Genomic DNA, 23,149 nt, shown 5'->3' with positions numbered 1-23,149 from the left:
TGGGAATTGGTCGTGATCTGCAGCCGTTCACAATGATTGTGGAATTTGCTCCCTTCCAAGAAGTGCCGGATGACTCTTATGAAGTGCTCCCCGAAACCCATCCGCTACATAACGGCCAGCAGGTAAGGATGGGAGACCCTATCGAAGGCACCGGCGAAATCTAGGGATCAATTGCAGCCGGGGTTCGAGCGTCGGCGGTGGGTGAGTAAGACAGCATCATGGTATATAGAAGCAGCGGTGAAGATGGTTCAATTCGAAACGCCACATGATTGAGTGGGACAAAATACCTTATTCATTACCTGTTTAAGACGTGAAGCCACACTTCGTGCCACCAACTTACAATCAGTGTTAAGAATGGTGATGGGACGTACGTCTTTAGTCCATCAGTGACCTGTGACCTTTGGATTAAAGCCAATACGTACAGCTAGAAAATCGGCGGGTAGCTCGCAACCAGCAAAAATCTCCTCGCACATTTTGCAGAAGCGGTCTCCTAACAGGCCGGAAAACCTAGCACTTCGATTAGTGCTGGAATGGCACAATCGAAGGCGGTATCCTTGCGGAGTACCACCAGATATGAAAAACCGCAGTGTCAGGGCCTAAATGCTTGCAGCGTGTGCTTTCCACATGAGGGAGTGACATACGGTGGTGCGGGCTGATATGGCAACAGGCGACCGTCGAAAACATCGCAAAAGCAAGTGCCGGAAGGAACGACAATATACGAGAGCACTCGTCAACAGCCCAGTACTACCCTCCATGTCGAGGAGTAAACTGCGACTCCTATTTGAGCGCCGCTAGCTGCCAGGGCAGTGGAGAAGCCGTGAGGCCGCCCCACCGCAGCGTCCGGTCGGTGCGAGCTATACTGGCGCGAGCTACACCTAGCCGAGTGCTTAAATCGTCCACCGCCTACTGCATATGTGTGTGTGCGTGTGTACACACATATTCTGCGTGCGTGCGTGCGGCGGCGACGACGACGACGTTCGCGAGGACCTAAGGTTATAACTCCAAACAATTTAATTAAAATTATCTGTGACCAGACAATAAGAGACGGTAACGAGGCATCCGAAGGCACTGTCCTGTGCCCCCATAAATTACCAGCCTAGCGTAATGCGGCTGCAAGTGCGGTCCGGCTAACCGCAAAAAAAAAAAAAAAATTTCTTAAGATAATCTTAAATTAATTAAAAGAAATCGTGGTGTGTAAGCAACTAACTACTGGGCACATCAACAACTACGACAAGTTTTGCTACCAGCGGAATATCTGATCACTGCAGAATGTTAACCCATTTCAGGCTGTGTTTTAATTAATTTTAGGTGGGCCGATCCCGGCGGTACTGCAATGCCGGGCCAACCCACGACACAGGTGGAGCAAGCCCCTAGCACTCCGTCAGAAGCCAAAAATGAGTTTAATATTCTGGTCGTGTGATGCAGGACGTATCAGATATTAAGCTGATAAGAACAGATACTACACTTTTTTCCCTCCTACCTCCCCTATAGCCCTACCTTTTCCTCTCCAAAAATGCCGCCATCCTCTAGTGTCGACGCAGCACGTAAAGCAGGGTGTTGTTAGTAGCAAGACTTATTGCCATAAACCGAAAATAAAAGCGGAGGCATACTCTGCTATGCCTCAGGGGGCGACGACACACTACTCAGAAACACACCTCCCTCTGCAGGTGTGAGGCAAGTGATGATTTTAAAAACTAAATAGAAAGAAATAAATAAAGACAGAAATGAAGGCAAAATAAAAAAAAACAGCGACGGCAGCACACTCAAACGAACTGGCGAGATAATCCCATCGCCCATAGAATTAACAAAGTAATAATCCTCTAAGATAGATTATGCGTTTTCCAATTTTCCAATAATTTTTCATACAAGGTTCACACAATTCGCATGTTACCAATTTCCATATTATCAGTATCACAGAACAGTCTACTCTAGTGATGCCCAGAAGGCCAATATCAAATCTGGGGTATGGGTAAGTCAAGGGTAGTTTGAAAGTCCGAGTGACAAAGATCCAGGGGTACACTCAGGCAATTCTTATACGAGGTGCCTTAGTTAGCCCGGAACACCTTTTGATAACCATGAACCATTGCAACTTTAAGAAATCTTGCAAAAGTAATGGTATAGTTCCGGTCAGATTCCGCCAGGCGATGCTGGCTCCAAAGGTAGTCCATGAAAGAGACAGCATCTCCGAGGTAAAGGTCATAGATCGTGAAAATGGTTTGGCCCAAGAGACACACCATTGCGTTACGTCGTGTTCGGGGGTTGGTCTGAATATCACGGGTAAGGAACCAGTCGACTGACACATAGTCGAGTGTAGTCCCACCGATCAGCGTTAATAGCACACGTGCAAGGTCCCACACTTCTGTGACGTGAGGGCATAGGAGACGATGCTCTCTGGTGTCTACGTCACCACATCGGCCGCAAGCAGCCGACGGCCATAGGAGGATGGCCGCCAGGCGATAATTAGTGGGTATTAAATTGTTTACAACGCGATACCATAGCGCTGAAACTTCTGTTTGAAGGGCTAGGTGGTTGATATTAGCCCAAGCGTGGTGCCAGATGACCGACGGTCGTCTGTCCTCCAATTTGTGTGGTGTGAGCTGGCCTCGAAGCGCCTAGTAAAGGCGCTTCGATGTGCGTGCCTTGTCGGTGGCCACTGCTAGGATGTAACTTTGATTGAGGTAATAGTCCTTGACTGTCGTCATCCGGAATGGAATATGTGTCAAGCATACTGGTACACGCGCCGATTGTGGGCGATAACGGTCGGAAAGCACCGCTGTTGTCCCACCTGGGTCAATCTCACGCAAAGTGGCGATACGGTGAATCAGGATTGCCGCACATTTGCGGGGAAAGTCAATGAGTCCAAGGCGACTATCGACTTTTGGCAGTGTACAAGTCTGTGCATCAACTTTGAATAGTGCACGCCGCCACAATAGGCAATATACTGTTTGTGAGATGGCTCTGCTGGTTTGTTTCGGTAGCGTAAGGAGTTGTGCTACATACCATGCCCGTGATAGGATGTAAGTATTAATCAGTTGGATTCGTTGATGGAGGTCGAGTCGTTGATCAGTGTGACTCACGCAAAGTCCTCTGATGCGCGTGAGAATCCGCCTGCACGTGAGTGTTAACATGAACTGCGGACAGGCAGTCACCTCAAGACCCAAGATACGTTGTTCCCCTACAATCCGGTAGCATGGGCGTTCGATGGTCAATGATCGTGGTCCTAGTGGGATTAGCACCATTTTGTTGGATTTTAACATGGCACCGGATGCTCGTTCATAAACGTAGAGGACTCGGCGAACCGAATCGATGTCCCTGGCGTTTGCTACAAACACACCTACACCATCCGCGTATGCCGCACTGCGGAAGGGGATGCCTGGGAAAGGAACACCATCGACCATCTGTCCGATGTCACGCAGCATGGGGTCCAGCGCCAAAGCGATAAAATACACTGACAAGGGACACCCTTGTCGAACTGATCGTCTGATGGGAATTGGTCGTGATCTGCAGCCGTTCACAATGATTGTGGAATTTGCTCCCTTCCAAGAAGTGCCGGATGACTCTTATGAAGTGCTCCCCGAAACCCATCCGCTACATAACGGCCAGCAGGTAAGGATGGGAGACCCTATCGAAGGCACCGGCGAAATCTAGGGATCAATTGCAGCCGGGGTTCGAGCGTCGGCGGTGGGTGAGTAAGACAGCATCATGGTATATAGAAGCAGCGGTGAAGGTGGTTCGATTCGAAACGCCACATGATTGAGTGGGACAAAATACCTTATTCATTACCTGTTTAAGACGTGAAGCCACACTTCGTGCCACCAACTTATAATCAGTGTTAAGAATGGTGATGGGACGTATGTCTTTAGTCCATCAGTGACCTGTGACCTTTGGATTAAAGCCAATACGTACAGCTAGAAAATCGGCGGGTAGCTCGCAACCAGCAAAAATCTCCTCGCACATTTTGCTGAAGCGGTCTCCTAACAGGCCGGAAAACCTAGCACTTCGATTAGTGCTGGAATGGCACAATCGAAGGCGGTATCCTTGCGGAGTACCACCAGATATGAAAAACCGCAGTGTCAGGGCCTAAATGCTTGCAGCGTGTGCGTTCCACATGAGGGAGTGACATACGGTGGTGCGGGCTGATATGGCAACAGGCGACCGTCGAAAACATCGCTAAAGCAAGTGCCGGAAGGAACGACAATATACGAGAGCACTCGTCAACAGCCCAGTACTACCCTCCATGTCGAGGAGTAAACTGCGACTCCTATTTGAGCGCCGCTAGCTGCCAGGGCAGTGGAGAAGCCGTGAGGCCGCCCCACAGCAGCGTCAGGCCGGTGCGAGCTATACTGGCGCGAGCTACACCTAGCCGAGTGCTTACATCGTCCACCGCCTACTGCATATGTGTGTGTGCGTGTGTACACACGTATTCTGCGTGCGTGCGGCGGCGACGACGACGACGTTCGCGAGGAGCTAAGGTTATAACTCCAAACAATTAAATTAAAATTATCTGTGACCAGACCATAGGAGACGGTAACGAGGCATCCGAAGGCACTGTCCTGTGCCCCCATAAATTACCAGCCTAGCGTAATGCGGCTGCAAGTGCGGTCCGGCTAACCGCAAAAAAAAAAAAATTCTTAAGATAATCTTAAATTAATTAAAAGAAATCGTGGTGTGTAAACAACTAACTACTGGGCACATCAACAACTACGACAAGTTTTGCTACCAGCGGAATATCTGATCACTGCAGAATGTTAACCCATTTCAGGCTGTGTTTTAATTAATTTTAGGTGGGCCGATCCCGGCGGTACTGCAATGCCGGGCCAACCCGCGACAGAGGTGGAGCAAGCCCCTAGCACTCCGTCAGAAGCCAAAAATGAGTTTAATATTCTGGTCGTGTGATGCAGGACGTATCAGATATTAAGCTGATAAGAACAGATACTACACTTTTTTTCCCTCCTACCTCCCCTATAGCCCTACCTTTTCCTCTCCAAAAATGCCGCCATCCTCTAGTGTCGACGCAGCACGTAAAGCAGGGTGTTGTTAGTAGCAAGACTTATTGCCATAAACCGAAAATAAAAGCGGAGGCATACTCTGCTATGCCTCAGGGGGCGACGACACACTACTCAGAAACACACCTCCCTCTGCAGGTGTGAGGCAAGTGATGATTTTAAAAACTAAATAGAAAGAAATAAATAAGGACAGAAATGAAGGCAAAATAAAAAAAAAACAGCGACGGCAGCACACTCAAACGAACTGGCGAGATAATCCCATCGCCCATAGAATTAACAAAGTAATAATCCTCTAAGATAGATTATGCGTTATCCAATTTTCCAATAATTTTTCATACAAGGTTCACACAATTCGCATGTTACCAATTTCCATATTATCAGTATCACAGAACAGTCTACTCTAGTGATGCCCAGAAGGCCAATATCAAATCTGGGGTATGGGTAAGTCAAGGGTAGTTTGAAAGTCCGAGTGACAAAGATCCAGGGGTACACTCAGGCAATTCTTATACGAGGTGCCTTAGTTAGCCCGGAACACCTTTTGATAACCATGAACCATTGCAACTTTAAGAAATCTTGCAAAAGTAATGGTATATTTCCGGTCAGATTCCGCCAGGCGATGCTGGCTCCAAAGGTAGTCCATGAAAGAGACAGCATCTCCGAGGTAAAGGTCATAGATCGTGAAAATGGTTTGGCCCAAGAGACACACCATTGCGTTACGTCGTGTTCGGGGGTTGGTCTGAATATCACGGGTAAGGAACCAGTCGACTGACACATAGTCGAGTGTAGTCCCACCGATCAGCGTTAATAGCACACGTGCAAGGTCCCACACTTCTGTGACGTGAGGGCATAGGAGACGATGCTCTCTGGTGTCTACGTCACCACATCGGCCGCAAGCGGCCGAGGGCCATAGGAGGATGGCCGCCAGGCGAAGATTACTGGGTATTAAATTGTTTACAACGCGATACCATAGCGCTGAAACTTCTGTTTGAAGGGCTAGGTGGTTGATATTAGCCCAAGCGTGGTGCCAGATGACCGACGGTCGTCTGTCCTCCAATTTGTGTGGTGTGAGCTGGCCTCGAAGCGCCTAGTAAAGGCACTTCGATGTGCGTGCCTTGTCGGTGGCCACTGCTAGGATGTAACTTTGATTGAGGTAATAGTCCTTGACTGTCGTCATCCGGAATGGAATATGTGTCAAGCATACTGGTACACGCGCCGATTGTGGGCGATAACGGTCGAAAAGCACCGCTGTTGTCCCACCTGGGTCAATCTCACGCAAAGTGGCGATACGGTGAATCAGGATTGCCGAACATTTGCGGGGAAAGTCAATGAGTCCAAGGCGACTATCGACTTTTGGCAGTGTACAAGTCTGTGCATCAACTTTGAATAGTGCACGCCGCCACAATAGGCAATATACTGTTTGTGAGATGGCTCTGCTGGTTTGTTTCGGTAGCGTAAGGAGTTGTGCTACATACCATGCCCGTGATAGGATGTAAGTATTAATCAGTTGGATTCGTTGATGGAGGTCGAGTCGTTGATCAGTGTGACTCACGCAAAGTCCTCTGATGCGCGTGAGAATCCGCCTGCACGTGAGTGTTAACATGAACTGCGGACAGGCAGTCACCTCAAGACCCAAGATACGTTGTTCCCCTACAATCCGGTAGCATGGGCGTTCGATGGTCAATGATCGTGGTCCTAGTGGGATTAGCACCATTTTGTTGGATTTTAACATGGCACCGGATGCTCGTTCATAAACGTAGAGGACTCGGCGAACCGAATCGATGTCCCTGGCGTTTGCTACAAACACACCTACACCATCCGCGTATGCCGCACTGCGGAAGGGGACGCCTGGGAAAGGAACACCATCGACCATCTGTCCGATGTCACGCAGCATGGGGTCCAGCGCCAAAGCGATAAAATATACTGACAAGGGACACCCTTGTCGAACTGATCGTCTGATGGGAATTGGTCGTGATCTGCAGCCGTTCACAATGATTGTGGAATTTGCTCCCTTCCAAGAAGTGCCGGATGACTCTTATGAAGTGCTCCCCGAAACCCATCCGCTACATAACGGCCAGCAGGTAAGGATGGGAGACCCTATCGAAGGCACCGGCGAAATCTAGGGATCAATTGCAGCCGGGGTTCGAGCGTCGGCGGTGGGTGAGTAAGACAGCATCATGGTATATAGAAGCAGCGGTGAAGGTGGTTCGATTCGAAACGCCACATGATTGAGTGGGACAAAATACCTTATTCATTACCTGTTTAAGACGTGAAGCCACACTTCGTGCCACCAACTTATAATCAGTGTTAAGAATGGTGATGGGACGTACGTCTTTAGTCCATCAGTGACCTGTGACCTTTGGATTAAAGCCAATACGTACAGCTAGAAAATCGGCGGGTAGCTCGCAACCAGCAAAAATCTCCTCGCACATTTTGCAGAAGCGGTCTCCTAACAGGCCGGAAAACCTAGCACTTCGATTAGTGCTGGAATGGCACAATCGAAGGCGGTATCCTTGCGGAGTACCACCAGATATGAAAAACCGCAGTGTCAGGGCCTAAATGCTTGCAGCGTGTGCGTTCCACATGAGGGAGTGACATACGGTGGTGCGGGCTGATATGGTAACAGGCGACCGTCGAAAACATCGCAAAAGCAAGTGCCGGAAGGAACGACAATATACGAGAGCACTCGTCAACAGCCCAGTACTACCCTCCATGTCGAGGAGTAAACTGCGACTCCTATTTGAGCGCCGCTAGCTGCCAGGGCAGTGGAGAAGCCGTGAGGCCGCCCCACAGCAGCGTCAGGCCGGTGCGAGCTATACTGGCGCGAGCTACACCTAGCCGAGTGCTTACATCGTCCACCGCCTACTGCATATGTGTGTGTGCGTGTGTACACACGTATTCTGCGTGCGTGCGGCGGCGACGACGACGACGACGACGACGACGACGACGTTCGCGAGGAGCTAAGGTTATAACTCCAAACAATTTAATTAAAATTATCTGTGACCAGACCATAAGAGACGCTAACGAGGCATCTGAAGGCACTGTCCTGTGCCCCCATAAATTACCAGCCTAGCGTAATGCGGCTGCAAGTGCGGTCCGGCTAACCGCAAAAAAAAAAAAAAAAAAAATTCTTAAGATAATCTTAAATTAATTAAAAGAAATCGTGGTGTGTAAGCAACTAACTACTGGGCACATCAACAACTACGACAAGTTTTGCTACCAGCGGAATATCTGATCACTGCAGAATGTTAACCCATTTCAGGCTGTGTTTTAATTAATTTTAGGTGGGCCGATCCCGGCGGTACTGCAATGCCGGGCCAACCCGCGACAGAGGTGGAGCAAGCCCCTAGCACTCCGTCAGAAGCCAAAAATGAGTTTAATATTCTGGTCGTGTGATGCAGGACGTATCAGATATTAAGCTGATAAGAACAGATACTACACTTTTTTTCCCTCCTACCTCCCCTATAGCCCTACCTTTTCCTCTCCAAAAATGCCGCCATCCTCTAGTGTCGACGCAGCACGTAAAGCAGGGTGTTGTTAGTAGCAAGACTTATTGCCATAAACCGAAAATAAAAGCGGAGGCATACTCTGCTATGCCTCAGGGGGCGACGACACACTACTCAGAAACACACCTCCCTCTGCAGGTGTGAGGCAAGTGATGATTTTAAAAACTAAATAGAAAGAAATAAATAAAGACAGAAATGAAGGCAAAATAAAAAAAACAGCGACGGCAGCACACTCAAACGAACTGGCGAGATAATCCCATCGGCCATAGAATTAACAAAGTAATAATCCTCTAAGATAGATTATGCGTTTTCCAATTTTCCAATAATTTTTCATACAAGGTTCACACAATTCGCATGTTACCAATTTCCATATTATCAGTATCACAGAACAGTCTACTCTAGTGATGCCCAGAAGGCCAATATCAAATCTGGGGTATGGGTAAGTCAAGGGTAGTTTGAAAGTCCGAGTGACAAAGATCCAGGGGTACACTCAGGCAATTCTTATACGAGGTGCCTTAGTTAGCCCGGAACACCTTTTGATAACCATGAACCATTGCAACTTTAAGAAATCTTGCAAAAGTAATGGTATATTTCCGGTCAGATTCCGCCAGGCGATGCTGGCTCCAAAGGTAGTCCATGAAAGAGACAGCATCTCCGAGGTAAAGGTCATAGATCGTGAAAATGGTTTGGCCCAAGAGACACACCATTGCGTTACGTCGTGTTCGGGGGTTGGTCTGAATATCACGGGTAAGGAACCAGTCGACTGACACATAGTCGAGTGTAGTCCCACCGATCAGCGTTAATAGCACACGTGCAAGGTCCCACACTTCTGTGACGTGAGGGCATAGGAGACGATGCTCTCTGGTGTCTACGTCACCACTTCGGCCGCAAGCAGCAGGTGGTGGTGGTGGTGGTTGTTGGGATGTTTAAGGGGGACTAAACAGCGAAGGTCATCAGTCCCCCATTCCAAAATCAGGCAAGCCGAATGTCGACGGAGCAGGTAAAAACCAAAGGGGGAGGAGACGTCCCCCCAGGCGCTAAAAGAACACAAATGCAGCAACAAACACTACAAACAAGAAAAGGGCAGAGGCACACCAGACAGAAAGAAACAGAAGAAAGGAAGATGGCCGGAGACTGGTTGACTGACCACGAGAACAAAAATGGGAAAGAGTCAACCATCTCACGGCACACCAGAACAGCAACAGACACAAGGACAAAAGACACAGAAAGGGAAAGGGGCAGGACCTCCCTAAATCGAACTATAAAACGGACTACCACGGATAAAACTTAAAACGTCATCAGCCATGGAGTCATCATCGGATAAAATCAGAGCCAAAGTGCCCGGTAGATTAAAAGAATGCCGGAGTGTGCGCAGTCGAGGACACTCCAGCAAAATGTGGCCGACCGTCAGCCGGGACCCACACTGACACAGGAGGGGATCCTCCTGACGCAACAGATGGCCGTGCGTCAGGTATGTATGGCCGATGCGCAGCCGACACAGGACCACTGTGTCCCTGCGAGAAGCCCGCAGGGAAGAACGCCACACAGCGGTCGTCTCCTTGACAGCCCGCAGTTTATTCGGGGCTGTCATGCCACGCCACTCAGCTGCCCACATCCCAAGCACCTTACGGCGCAACACCAACTGCTGGTCGCGAGCCGTAAGGCCGACCTCCAAAGCCGGGGCGTCGATCGCCCCTTTGGCCAGCCTGTGTACACGTTCGTTCCCTGGGATGCCAACATGACCGGGCGTCCAAACCAAGACCACCGAACGACCAGAACGGGCAATGGCGGAAACAGTCTCCTGAATGGAGGACACCAGAGGAGAGGAGGGATAGCAGCGGTCGATGGCCTGGAGGCTGCTCAAGGAGTCACTGCAGATGACGATGGACGCACCTGAGCAGGAACGCATATGCTCAAGAGCGCGCAAGATGGCCACCAGCTCTGCAGTAAAAACACTACAGCCAGCTGGCAAGGAGCGCTGTTCAACATGGTCAGCGTGAGCAAAAGCGTAGGCAGTGCGACCATCAACCAGGGAACCATCAGTGTAGACAGGCTCACAGCCCGGAAATGAGGCGAGGAGCGCAAGAAAACGGCGACGGAGGGCCACAGGCGGAACCGAGTCCTTAGGTCCCTGTGCCAAATCCAGACGGACGGACGGCCGGGACAAACACCAGGGAGGCGTAGGTGTACGGACGCGGAAGGGAGGCAGAAGAGGGAATGACCCCAGTTCTGACAGCAGGGACTGGACACGGACAGCTACGGAAAGCCCAGACCTAGGTCGCCGTTTGGGCAGATGGAGGACCATAGCAGGGAAAAGCAGGCGACGATTGGGATGGTCTGGCGAGCCACGAACGTGGACAGCATAGTCGGCGAGCAGACGATGGCGGCGAATCCGCAGCGGGGGAACCCCGGCCTCCACCAGTAGACTATCCACGGGGCTGGTGCGAAAAGCGCCAGTTGCAAGCCGGACCCCACAGTGGTGTATGGGGTCTAACAACTTCAACACTGAGGGTGATGCAGACCCATAGGCCAGGCTCCCATAATCAAGCCGAGACTGCACAAGGGCTCTGTACAATCGCAGCAGCGTGCAGCGATCCGCACCCCAAGACGTGTGGCTAAGGGAGCGGAGGGCGTTGAGGTGCCGCCAGCATTGTTGCTTCAGCTGAGTAATATGAGGAACCCATGTGAGCCGGGCATCAAACACGAGTCCCAAGAAGCGGCAAGTGTCCACCACTTCAAGCAGGTGGCCGTCGAGGTAAAGTGCAGGATGAGGGTGGACCGTCCGACGCCTGCAGAAGTGCATAACTCGAGTCTTGGCTGCAGAGAACTGGAAACCGTGAGTCAGAGCCCATGATGCTGCCTTCCGAACGGCTACCTGCAACCTGCGTTCTGCGACTCCCGTAGTCGTGGAGCTAAATGAGATGCAGAAGTCGTCGGCATACAAAGAAGGAGACACCGACGACCCCACTGCTGCAGCCAGACCATTAATGGCCACTAGAAATAAGGACACACTCAACACCGAGCCCTGTGGGACCCCATTTTCCTGTGCATAAGAAGAACTAGAGACGGCACCGACTTGCACCCGGAAAGAGCGGTGCAATAGAAAGGTTTGAATAAAAGCCGGGAGCCGACCACGAAGACCCCACTCATACAACGTGGCGAGGATGTGATGCCTCCATGTGGTGTCATACGCCTTCCGCAGATCGAAAAATACAGCAACAAGATGCTGACGTCGGGCAAAAGCTGTACGGACAGCAGATTCCAGCCGCACCAAATTGTCCACTGCAGACCGGCCCCGACGGAAGCCACCCTGGGATGGAGCGAGGAGACCGCGCGACTCAAGGACCCAACACAAACGCCGCCCCACCATACGTTCGAGCAATTTGCACAAAACGTTTGTGAGAGTAATGGGACGATAGCTGTCCACCGCCAGTGGGTCCGCACCGGGCTTCAAGATGGGGACAATAACACCCTCTCGCCATTGCGACGGGAACACGCCTTCGCTCCAAATGCGATTAAATATCGCGAGAATGTGTCTCTGGCAGTCCCTGGAGAGATGCTTCAGCATCTGTGCGTGGATGCGGTCCGGTCCTGGTGCTGTATAAGGGCAATCGGAGAGGGCAGCGAGGAATTCCCTCTCGCTGAAAGGAGCATTGTAAGTTTCAGAACGACGCGTGTGGAACGATAATGGCGTCTGCTCGGCCCGCTCCTGGAGAGAGCGAAAGGCGGGGGGATAAGTTGCAGTCGCAGAGCTCTTAGCGAAGTGCGCAGCAAGGTGTTCAGCAATGGCGGCAGCGTCCGTGCACACAGCGCCGTCCAAAGAGATCCCAGGGACACCCGCAGGGGTCTGGTGTCCATAAATCCGCCGTATCCGGGACCACACGAGCGACGGGGAGACACGGGAGCCCAAGGAGGAAACATACCGCTCCCAGCACTCCTGCTTACGCCGTGCAATAAGACGACGGGCGAAGGCACGGAGCCTCTTAAAGGCGATGAGGGTCTCCAGAGACGGGTGCCGCCTATGACGCTGGAGAGCCCGCCTACGGTCGCGAATAGCCTCAGCGATCTCCAGCGACCACCAGGGGACAGCCTTCCGCCGAGGGAGGCCAGAGGAACGGGGGATGGCAGCCTCGGCCGCTGAAATGATGGACGTGGTGAAAACACGGACCACCTCGTCTATGTCACCCTGTGGGGGAGACGCAATGGTTACAGCGGAAGTAAAAGCTGGCCAGTCAGCCATGTGGAGAGCCCAGCGGGGCAAGCGCCCAGAAGAATGACACTGTGGCAGTGACAAATAGATTGTAAAATGGTCACTACCACACAGGTCAGGATGCACCCTCCAGTGGAGGGATGGGACAAGTCCAGGGCTGCAAATAGAGAGATCGATGGCCGAGAACGAGCCATGGGCCATACTGAAATGCGTGGGAGCACCGGTGTTCAAGAGGCTAAGGTCGAGCTGAGCCAACACATGCTCCACGGCCCGACCACGATCATCGGAGACAGTCCCACCCCATAGAGGGTTGTGGGCATTGAAATCGCCCAGCAGCAAAAAAGGTGGCGACAGTTGTGCTATCAGAACAGCCAGGACATGCTGCGCGACAGCACCATCAGGTGGAAGGTAGATACTGCAGACGGTGATAGCCTGTGGCGTCCACACCCGAACAGCGACAGCCTCTAAGGCTGTTTGTAGAGGTACAAACTCGCTGTGAAGAGAGTTAAGGACATATATGCAGACGCCACCAGACACCCTTGCATAAGCTGCCCGGTTCTTAAAATAACCCCGATAGCCACGGAGGGCGGGGGTTCGCATTGCTGGAAACCAAGTTTCCTGCAGAGCAATGCAAGGTGGCGGAGCTCAGCTAGATGGTGGAAGAAACCGCTGCAGTTCCACTGGAGGATGGTATTAGCCATGGATGGGAAAGGTGGTGGTGGTGGTTGTTGGATGTTTAAGGGGGACTAAACAGCGAAGGTCATCAGTCCCCCATTCCAAAATCAGGCGAGCCGAAAATCTACGAAGCAGATAAAATCCAAAGGGGGAGGAGACGTCCCCCCAGGCGCTAAAAGCACACAAATTCAGCAACAAACACTACAGACAAGAACAGGACAGAGGAACACCAGACAGAAAGAAACAGAAGAAAGGAAGATGGCCGGAGACTGGTTGACTGACCACGAGATCAAAAATGGGAAAGAGTCAACCATCTCACGGCACACCAGAACAGCAACAGACACAAGGACAAAAGACACAGAAAGGGAAAGGCGCAGGACCCCCCTAAATCGAACCATAAAACGGACTACCACGGATAAAAGTTAAAACGGTATCAGCCATGGAGGCATCGTCGGATAAAACCAAAGCCAAAGTGCCCGGGAGATTAAAAGATTGCCGGAGTGTGCGCAGCCGAGGACACTCCAGCAAAATGTGGCCGACCGTCAGCCGGGACCCACACTGACACAAGGGGGGATCCTCCTGACGTAACAGATGGCCGTGCGTCAGGTAGGTATGGCCGATGCGCAGCCGACACAGGACTACCGAGTCCCTGCGAGAAGCCCGCAGGGAGGAACGCCACACATCGGTCGTCCCCTTGACAGCCCGTAGTTTATTCGGGGCTGTCATGCCACGCCACTCAGCAGCCCACATCCCAAGTACCTTACGGCGCAACACCATCTGCTGGTCGCGAGCCGTAAGGCCGACCTCCAAAGCCGGGGCGTCGATCGCCCCTTTGGCCAGCCTGTCTACACGTTCGTTCCCTGGGATGCCAACATGACCGGGCGTCCAAACGAAGACCACCGAACGACCAGAACGGGCAATGGCGGAAACAGACTCCTGAATGGAGGACACCAGAGGAGAGGAGGGATAGCAGCGGTCGATGGCCTGAAGGCTGCTCAGGGAGTCACTGCAGATGACGATGGACCCATCTGAGCAGAAACGCAGATGCTCAAGAGCGCGCATTATTGCCACCAGCTCTGCAGTAAAAATACTGCAGCCAGCCGGCAAGGAGCGTTGCTCAACATGGGCAGCGTGAGCAAAAGCGTAGGCAGTGCGACCAACAACCAGGGAACCATCCGTGTAGACAGGCTCACAGCCCGGAAATGATTCGAGGAGCGCAAGAAAACGACGACGGAGGGCCACAGGTGGAACTGAGTCCTTGGGTCCCTGTGCCAAGTCCAGACGGACGGACGGCCGGGACAAACACCAGGGAGGCGTAGGTGTACGGACCCGGAAGGGAGGCAGAAGAGGGAATGACCCCAGTTCTGACAGCAGGGACTGGACACGGACAGCTATGGAAAGCCCAGACCTAGGGCGCCGTTCGGACAGATGGAGGACCATAGCAGGGAAAAGCAGGCGACGATTGGGATGATCTGGCGAGCAATGAACGTGGACAGCATAGTCGACAAGCAGACGATGGCGGCGAATCCGCAGTGGGGGAACCCCGGCCTCCACCAGTAGACTATCCACGGGGCTGGTGCGAAAAGCGCCAGTGGCAAGCCTAACCCCACAGTGGTGTATGGGGTCTAACAACTTTAACACTGAGGGGGACGCAGACCCATAGGCCAGGCTCCCATAATCAAGCCGGGACTGCACAAGGGCTCTGTGCAACCGCAGCAGCGTGCAGCGATCTGCACCCCAAGACGTGTGGCTAAGGCAGCGGAGGGCGTTGAGGTGCCGCCAGCATTTTGGCTTCAGCTGAGTAACATGAGGAACCCATGTGAGCCGGTCATCAAACACGAGTCCCAAGAAGCGGCAAGTGTCCACCACTTCAAGCAGGTGGCCGTCGAGGTAAAGTGCAGGATGAGGGTGGACCGTCCGACGCCTGCAGAAGTGGATTACTCGAGTCTTGGCAGCAGAGAACTGAAAGCCATGAGTCAGTGCCCAAGATGCTGCCTTGCGAACGGCGACTTGCAGCCTGCGTTCGGCGACTCCCGTAGTCGTGGAGCTAAATGAGATGCAGAAGTCGTCGGCATACAAAGAAGGAGACACCGACGACCCCACTGCTGCTGCCAGACCATTAATGGCCACTAAAAATAAGGAGACGCTCAACACCGAGCCCTGTGGGACCCCATTTTCCTGTATATAAGAGGAACTAGAGGTGGCACCGACTTGCACCCGGAAAGAGCGGCGCAATAAAAAGGTTTGAAGGAAAGCCGGGAGCCGATCACGAAGACCCCACCCATGCAACGTGGCGAGGATGTGATGCCTCCATGTGGTGTCATACGCCTTCCGCAGATCGAAAAATACAGCAACGAGATGCTGACGTCGGGCAAAAGCCGTACGGACAGCAGATTCCAGCCGCACCAAATTGTCCACTGCAGACCGGCCCCGACAGAAGCCACCCTGGGATGGAGCGAGGAGACCGCGCGACTCAAGGACCCAACACAAACGCCGCCCCACCATACGTTCGAGCAATTTGCACAAAACGTTGGTGAGGGTAATGGGACGATAGCTGTCCACCGCCAGTGGGTCCGCACCGGGTTTCAAGATGGGGACAATAACGCCCTCCCGCCATTGCGACGGGAACACGCCTTCGCTCCAAATGCGATTAAATATCGCGAGAATGTGTCTCTGGCAGTCCCTGGAGAGATGCTTTAGCATCTGCGCGTGGATGCAGTCTGGGCCTGGTGCTGTATCAGGGCAATCGGCGAGGGCGGCGAGGAATTCCCTCTCGCTGAAAGGAGCATTGTATGTTTCAGAACGACGCGGGTGGAATGAGAACGGCGTCCGCTCGGCTCGCTCCTTTAGAGAGCGAAAGGCGGGGGGATAGGATGCAGTCGCAGAGCTCTGAGCAAAGTGCGCGGCTAGCCGTTCAGCAATGGCGGCAGCGTCCGTGCAGACAGCGCCGTCCAAGGAGAGCCCAGGGACACCCATAGGGGTCTGGGAGCCATAAATCCGCCAGATCCGGGACCACACGTGCGAGGACGAGACACGGGAGCCCAGGGAGGAGACGTACCTCTCCCAGCACTCCTGCTTACGCCGTGCAATAAGACGACGGGCGAAGGCACGGAGCCTCTTAAAGGCGATGAGGGTCTCCAGAGACGGGTGCCGCCTATGACGCTGGAGAGCCCGCCTACGGTCGCGAATAGCCTCAGCAATCTCCGGCGACCACCAGGGGACAGCCTTCCGCCGAGGGAGGCCAGAGGAACGGGGGATGGCAGCCTCGGCCGCCGAAATGATGGACGTGGTGAAAACACGGACCACCTCGTCAATGTCACCCTGTGGGGGAGACGCAATGGTTACAGCGGAAGTAAAAGCTGGCCAGTCAGCCCTGTGGAGAGCCCAGCGGGGCAAGCGCCCAGAAGAATGACACTGTGGCAGTGACAAATAGATGGGAAAATGGTCATTGCCACACAGGTCAGGATGCACCCTCCAGTGGAGGGATGGGACAAGTCCAGGGCTGCAAATAGAGAGATCGATGGCCGAGAACGAGCCATGGGCCACACTGAAATGCGTGGGAGCTCCAGTGTTTAAGAGGCTAAGGTCGAGCTGAGCCAACACATGCTCCACGGCCCGACCACGATCATCGGAGACAGTCCCACCCCATAGAGGGTTGTGGGCATTGAAATCGCCCAGCAGCAAAAAAGGTGGCGGCAGTTGTGCTATCAGAGCAGCCAGGACATGCTGCGTGACAGTACCATCAGGTGGAAGGTAAATGCTGCAGACGGTAATGGCCTGTGGCGTCCACACCCGAACAGCGACAGCCTCTAAAGCTGTTTGTAGAGGCACAAACTCGCTGTGAAGAGAGTTCAGGACATATATGCAGACGCCACCAGACACCTGTGCATAAGCTGCCCGGTTCTTAAAATAACCCCGATAGCCACGGAGGGCGGGGGTTCGCATTGCTGGAAACCAAGTTTCCTGCAGAGCAATGCAAAGGAAAGGATGACGGCTGATAAGGTGGCGGAGCTCAGCGAGATGGTGGAAGAAACCGCTGCAGTTCCACTGCAGGATGTTATTAGCCATGGATGGGAAAGGCGTGAAGGGACTGGGGAGGCAGATTACGCCTCCGGGGCCCCTGCTGCTACTGAGTCACCACCTGGACAACAGCCATCTACTGCATCTGAGGGACTGGCGAGATCCATGTCCTCAGCGGACGCCAGAATCTCCACCTCATCCTCAGACGCAGAGCTTGTAGGAAGCGGTGGAATGGGTGCCACCGCAATGTCGGTAGCCTTGGGGAGTTTCTTCTTCTTCTGCTTCTCGCGCTGTGCCTTTGGTGGCGCAGGCTGGGAGGACGCAACTGGGTCGGTCTCAGGGACAGACGACGACCGTGTGTCCCTACGACCAGGGACTGGCGGTTGTTTAAGCCACTTGCGGCTGTCGGCCTTTGTACCGGACGGAACTTGGGAAGGGAGGTCCCCAAGGGACCCCTTCCTTACGAGAGTAGCCGAAGAAGTCTTACGCTTCTCCGGCTGGGAAGGGGGGACTGATGTCCCCGATGGTTGGGGGGGTGTTGCTCCTGAAGTAGATGGAGCAGGAGCAACAGGAGGTTTAGTGCCCCCCACCATCAAGGGGGCAGGTGTGGGACTTCGACTCTGAGAGCTGACCGGAGCGGATGGAAGTGGAGAAGGAGTGACAGTGGCGGCATAAGAAACTGGCATGCGCACCGGATGAAGCCGATCATATTTCCGCTTCGCCTCAGTGTACGTCAGGCGGTCGATAGTCTTTATTTCCATGATCTTCCGCTCCTTCTGCAGGATCGGACAGTCTGGCGAGCAAGGCGGATGGTGCGCACCACAGTTCACACAGATTGGAGGCGGCGCACAGGGATGATCAGGATGGGAAGGTCGACCGCAATCGCGACAGGCGAGGTCGGAAGCACAGCGTGAAGACATGTGGCCGAACTTCCAACACTTGAAGCACCGCATCGGGGGAGGGATATACGGCTTGACATCACATCGGTACACCATCACCTTGACCTTCTCAGGTAACGTGTCACCCTCGAAGGCCAAGATGAAGGCACCGGTGGCAACTTGACGATCCCTCGGACCCCGGTGGACGCGGCGGACGAAATGGACACCTCGGCGCTCCAAGTTGGCGCGCAGCTCGTCGTCGGACTGTAAAAGCAGATCCCTGTGAAAGATAATGCCCTGGACCAAGTTCAGACTTTTATGGGGCGTGATAGTTACGGAGACATCCCCCAGCGTAGTACAAGCGAGCAAGGCCCGCGACTGGGCGGAGGATGCCGTTTTTATCAACACCGATCCGGACCGCATCTTGGACAAGCCCTCCACCTCCCCAAACTTGTCCTCTAAATGCTCTACAAAGAACTGAGGCTTCACGGATATAAAGGACTCCCCATCAGCTCTGGTACAGACATCTGGACGAATACGTCTCAGTGTCACGCAATGCCTGTCGTTCCTCCCATGGTGTGGCGAGGGAGGGGAACGATTTGGGGTCATAAACGTTACCCTTAAAATGGGCTCTCGAACGCTTAGAGACTGCTGACGGCTGGCCGCCAGCGACAGATGATGTACCACGCTTCATTGCGGGTCATCCGCCCTGATGCCACCTACTCCGACCAAGGGCCCTCCCCACGGGCGCCACCCAGCCACAGCAAAGGCCACCTGGCAGGATGGCCATTGCCGGGAGTCCTGATGCCCCAGGGAGATGGGCATCTACTCCTTGGCATACGTGGGGAGTTAACGGCGCAGGCATCAGTAGAGCGATCCCTGTGTTGTCAGGGGGCTACAACCAAGAGGGTACATGGCGACCCCACCACAACGGACTGGCTACCGTGCTGGATCTTAGGTGCAAAAATGGCCAAGGTCGTCGTCACAGTTAAAAGAAACACTGCAGAGTGCAGCGTGGTAATCGCCCAAGAGATCGAAAACGAGCGGGACACCATGGCAACGACGAGAAAGACGGCTATAGGTCTAATTGCACGAAGGATACAGTGCACCATGTAAGGTGCCCTTCCCCAATTGGCTCGCTGTTCGGAATAATTTAGATAGATGGAGGTCAAACCCGAGAGGGGACCATCACATAAGGCCGAAACGTTTGAGACTCCTTTTAGTCGCCTCATACGACAGGCAGGAATACCGCGGGCCTATTCTAACCCCCGAACCCGCAGGGGGAGGATGGGAAAGGCGTGAAGGGACTGGGGAGGCAGATTACGCCTCCGGGGCCCCTGCTGCTACTGAGTCACCACCTGGACAACAGCTAGCTATTGCATCCGAGGGACTGGCGAGATCCATATCCTCAGCGGACGCCAGAATCTCCACCTCATCCTCAGATGCAGAGCTTGTAGGAAGCGGTGGAATGGGTGCCACCGCAATGTCGGTAGCCTTGGGGAATTTCTTCTTCTTCTGCTTCTCGCGCTGCGCCTTGGGCGGTTCAGGCTGGGAGGGCGTCACCGGGTCAGTCTCAGGGACAGACGACGACCGTGTGTCCCGACGACCAGGGACTGGCGGTTGTTTGAGCCACTTGCGGCCGTCGGCGTTGGAACCGGTCGGAGCGTGCGAAGGAAGGTCCCCAAGGGACCCCTTCCTTACGAGAGTAGCCGAAGAAGTCTTACGCTTCTCCGGCTGGGAAGGGGGGACTGATGTCCCCGATGGTTGGGGGGGTGTTGCTCCGGAAGTAGATGGAGCAGGAGCAACAGGACGTTTAGTGCCCCCCACCATCAAGGGGGCAGGTGTGGGACTTCGACTCTGAGAGCTGACTGGAGTGGATGGAATTGTAGATGGAGTGACAGTGGCGGCATAAGAAGCTGTCATGCGCACCGGATGAAGCCGATCATATTTCCGCTTCGCCTCAGTGTACGTCAGGCGGTCGAGAGTCTTGATTTCCATGATCTTCCGCTCCTTCTGCAGAATCGGACAGTCTGGCGAGCAAGGCGGATGGTGCGCACCACAGTTCACACAGATTGGAGGCGGCGCACAGGGATGATCAGGATGGGAAGGTCGACCGCAATCGCGACAGACGAGGTCGGACGCACAGCGTGAAGACATGTGGCCGAACTTCCAACACTTGAAGCACCGCATCGGGGGAGGGATATACGGCTTGACATCACAACGGTACACCATCACCTTGACCTTCTCAGGTAACGTGTCACCCTCGAAGGCCAAGATGAAGGCACCGGTGGCAACTTGACGATCCCTCAGACCCCGGTGGACGCGAAGGACGAAATGGACACCTCGGCGCTCCAAGTTGGCGCGCAGCTCGTCGTCAGACTGTAAAAGGAGATCCCTGTGAAAGATAATGCCCTGGACCATGTTCAGACTCTTATGGGGCGCGATAGTGACAGAGACATCCCCCAGCTTAGTACAAGCGAGCAAGGCCCACGACTGGGCGGAGGATGCCGTTTTGATCAACACAGATCCGGACCGCATCTTGGACAAGCCCTCCATCTCCCCAAACTTGTCCTCTAAATGCTCTACAAAGAACTGAGGCTTCACGGACATAAAAGATTCCCCGTCAGCTCGGGTACAGACGAGATACCGGGGCGAGTATCTTTCGCTCTCAGTCATAGCCCTTCGTTCCTCCCATGGTGTGGCCAGGGAGGGGAACGATTTGGGGTCATACACATTAGCCTTGAAGTGAGCCTTGGAACGCTTAGAGACTGCTGACGGCTGGCCGCCAGCGAGGGATGATGTACCACGCTTCATTGCGGGTCATCCGCCCTGATGCCACCTACTCCGACCAAGGGCCCTCCCCACGGGCGCCACCCAGCCACAGCAAAGGCCACCTGGCAGGATGGCCATTGCCGGGAGTCCCGATGCCCCACGGAGATGGGCATCTACTCCTTGGCATACGTGGGGGGTGAACGGCGCAGGCATCAGTAGAGCGATCCCTGTGTTGTCAGGGGCCTACAACCAAGAGGGTACATGGCGACCCCACCACAACGGACTGGCTACCGTGCTCGATCTTAGGTGCAAAAATGGCCAAGGTCGTCGTCACAGTTAAAAGAAACACTGCAGAGTGCAGCGTGGTAATCGCACAAGAGATCGAAAACGAGCGGGACACCATTGCAACGACGAGAAAGACGGCTATAGGTCTAATTGCACGATGGATGCAGTGCACCATGTAAGGTGCCCTTCCCCAATTGGCTCGCTCTTCGGAATAATTTAGATAGATGGAGGTCAAACCCGAGAGGGGACCACCACGTAAGGCCGAAACGTTTGAGACTCCTTTTAGTCGCTTCTTACGACAGGCAGGAATACCGCGGGCCTATTCGAACCCCCGAACCCGCAGGGGGGGCAAGCAGCAGAGGGCCATAGGAGGATGGCCGCCAGGCGATGATTAGTGGGTATTAAAATGTTTACAACGCGATACCATAGCGCTGAAACTTCTGTGGGAAGGGCTAGGTGGTTGATATTAGCCCAAGCGTGGTGCCAGATGACCGACGGTCGTCTGTCCTCCAATTTGTGTGGTGTGGGCTGGCCTCGAAGCGCCTAGTAAAGGCGCTTCGATGTGCGTGCCTTGTCGGTGGCCACTGCTAGGATGTAACTTTGATTGAGGTAATAGTCCTTGACTGTCGTCATCCGGAATGGAATATGTGTCAAGCATACTGGTGCACGCGCCGATTGTGGGCGATAACGGTCGAAAAGCACCGCTGTTGTCCCACCTGGGTCAATCTCACGCAAAGTGGCGATACGGTGAATCAGGATTGCCGCACATTTGCGGGGAAAGTCAATGAGTCCAAGGCGACCATCGACTTTTGGCAGTGTACAAGTCTGTGCATCAACTTTAAATAGTGCACGCCGCCACAATAAGCAATATACTGTTTGTGAGATGGCTCTGCTGGTTTGTTTCGGTAGCGTAAGGAGTTGTGCTACATACCATGCCCGTGATAGGATGTAAGTATTAATCAGTTGGATTCGTTGATGGAGGTCGAGTCGTTGATCAGTGTGACTCACGCAAAGTCCTCTGATGCGCGTGGGAATCCGCCTGCACGTGAGTGTTAACATGCGCTGCGGACAGGCAGTCACCTCAAGACCCAAGATACGTTGTTCCCCTACAATCCGGTAGCATGGGCGTTCGATGGTCAATGATCGTGGTCCTAGTGGGATTAGCACCATTTTGTTGGATTTTAACATGGCACCGGATGCTCGTTCATAAACGTGGAGGACTCGGCGAACCGAATCGATGTCCCTGGCGTTTGCTACAAACACACCTACACCATCCGCGTATGCCGCACTGCGGAAGGTGACGCCTGGGAAAGGAACACCATCGAACATCCGTCCGATGTCACGCAGCATGGGGTCCAGCGCCAAAGCGATAAAATACACTGACAAGGGACACCCTTGTCCAACTGATCGTCTGATGGGAATTGGTCGTGATCTGCAGCCGTTCACAATGATTGTGGAATTTGCTCCATCCAAGAAGTGCTGGATGACTCTTATGAAGTGCTCCCCGAAACCCATCCGCTACATAACGGCCAGCAGGTAAGGATGGGAGACCCTATCGAAGGCACCGGCGAAATCTATGGATCAATTGCAGCCGGGGTTCGAGCGTCGGCGGTGGGTGAGTAAGACAGCATCATGGTATATAGAAGCAGCGGTGAAGGTGGTTCGATTCGAAACGCCACATGATTGAGTGGGACAAAGTACCTTATTCATTACCTGTTTAAGACGTGAAGCCACACTTCGTGCCACCAACTTATAATCAGTGTTAAGAACGGTGATGGGACGTACGTCTTTAGCCCATCA

The 23,149-nt window shown here is 53.5% G+C and overlaps 3 pseudogenes; all 3 read right to left on the bottom strand.

Annotated features, from left to right (window-relative positions):
- Positions 1-1,303: 1,303 nt before the first annotated feature.
- Positions 1,304-1,515, bottom strand: LOC124719248 (annotated as a pseudogene).
- Positions 1,516-4,779: 3,264 nt separating this feature from the next.
- LOC124719080 lies at positions 4,780-4,992 on the bottom strand (annotated as a pseudogene).
- A 3,290-nt stretch (positions 4,993-8,282) lies between these two features.
- Positions 8,283-8,495, bottom strand: LOC124719072 (annotated as a pseudogene).
- Between the last annotated feature and the right edge of the window lie 14,654 nt (positions 8,496-23,149).

This window comes from Schistocerca piceifrons, chromosome 1 (assembly GCF_021461385.2).
Source record: "Schistocerca piceifrons isolate TAMUIC-IGC-003096 chromosome 1, iqSchPice1.1, whole genome shotgun sequence".
Taxonomy (NCBI): Eukaryota; Metazoa; Arthropoda; class Insecta; order Orthoptera; family Acrididae; genus Schistocerca; species Schistocerca piceifrons.
This window is presented reverse-complemented; position numbering and strand designations above follow the sequence as displayed.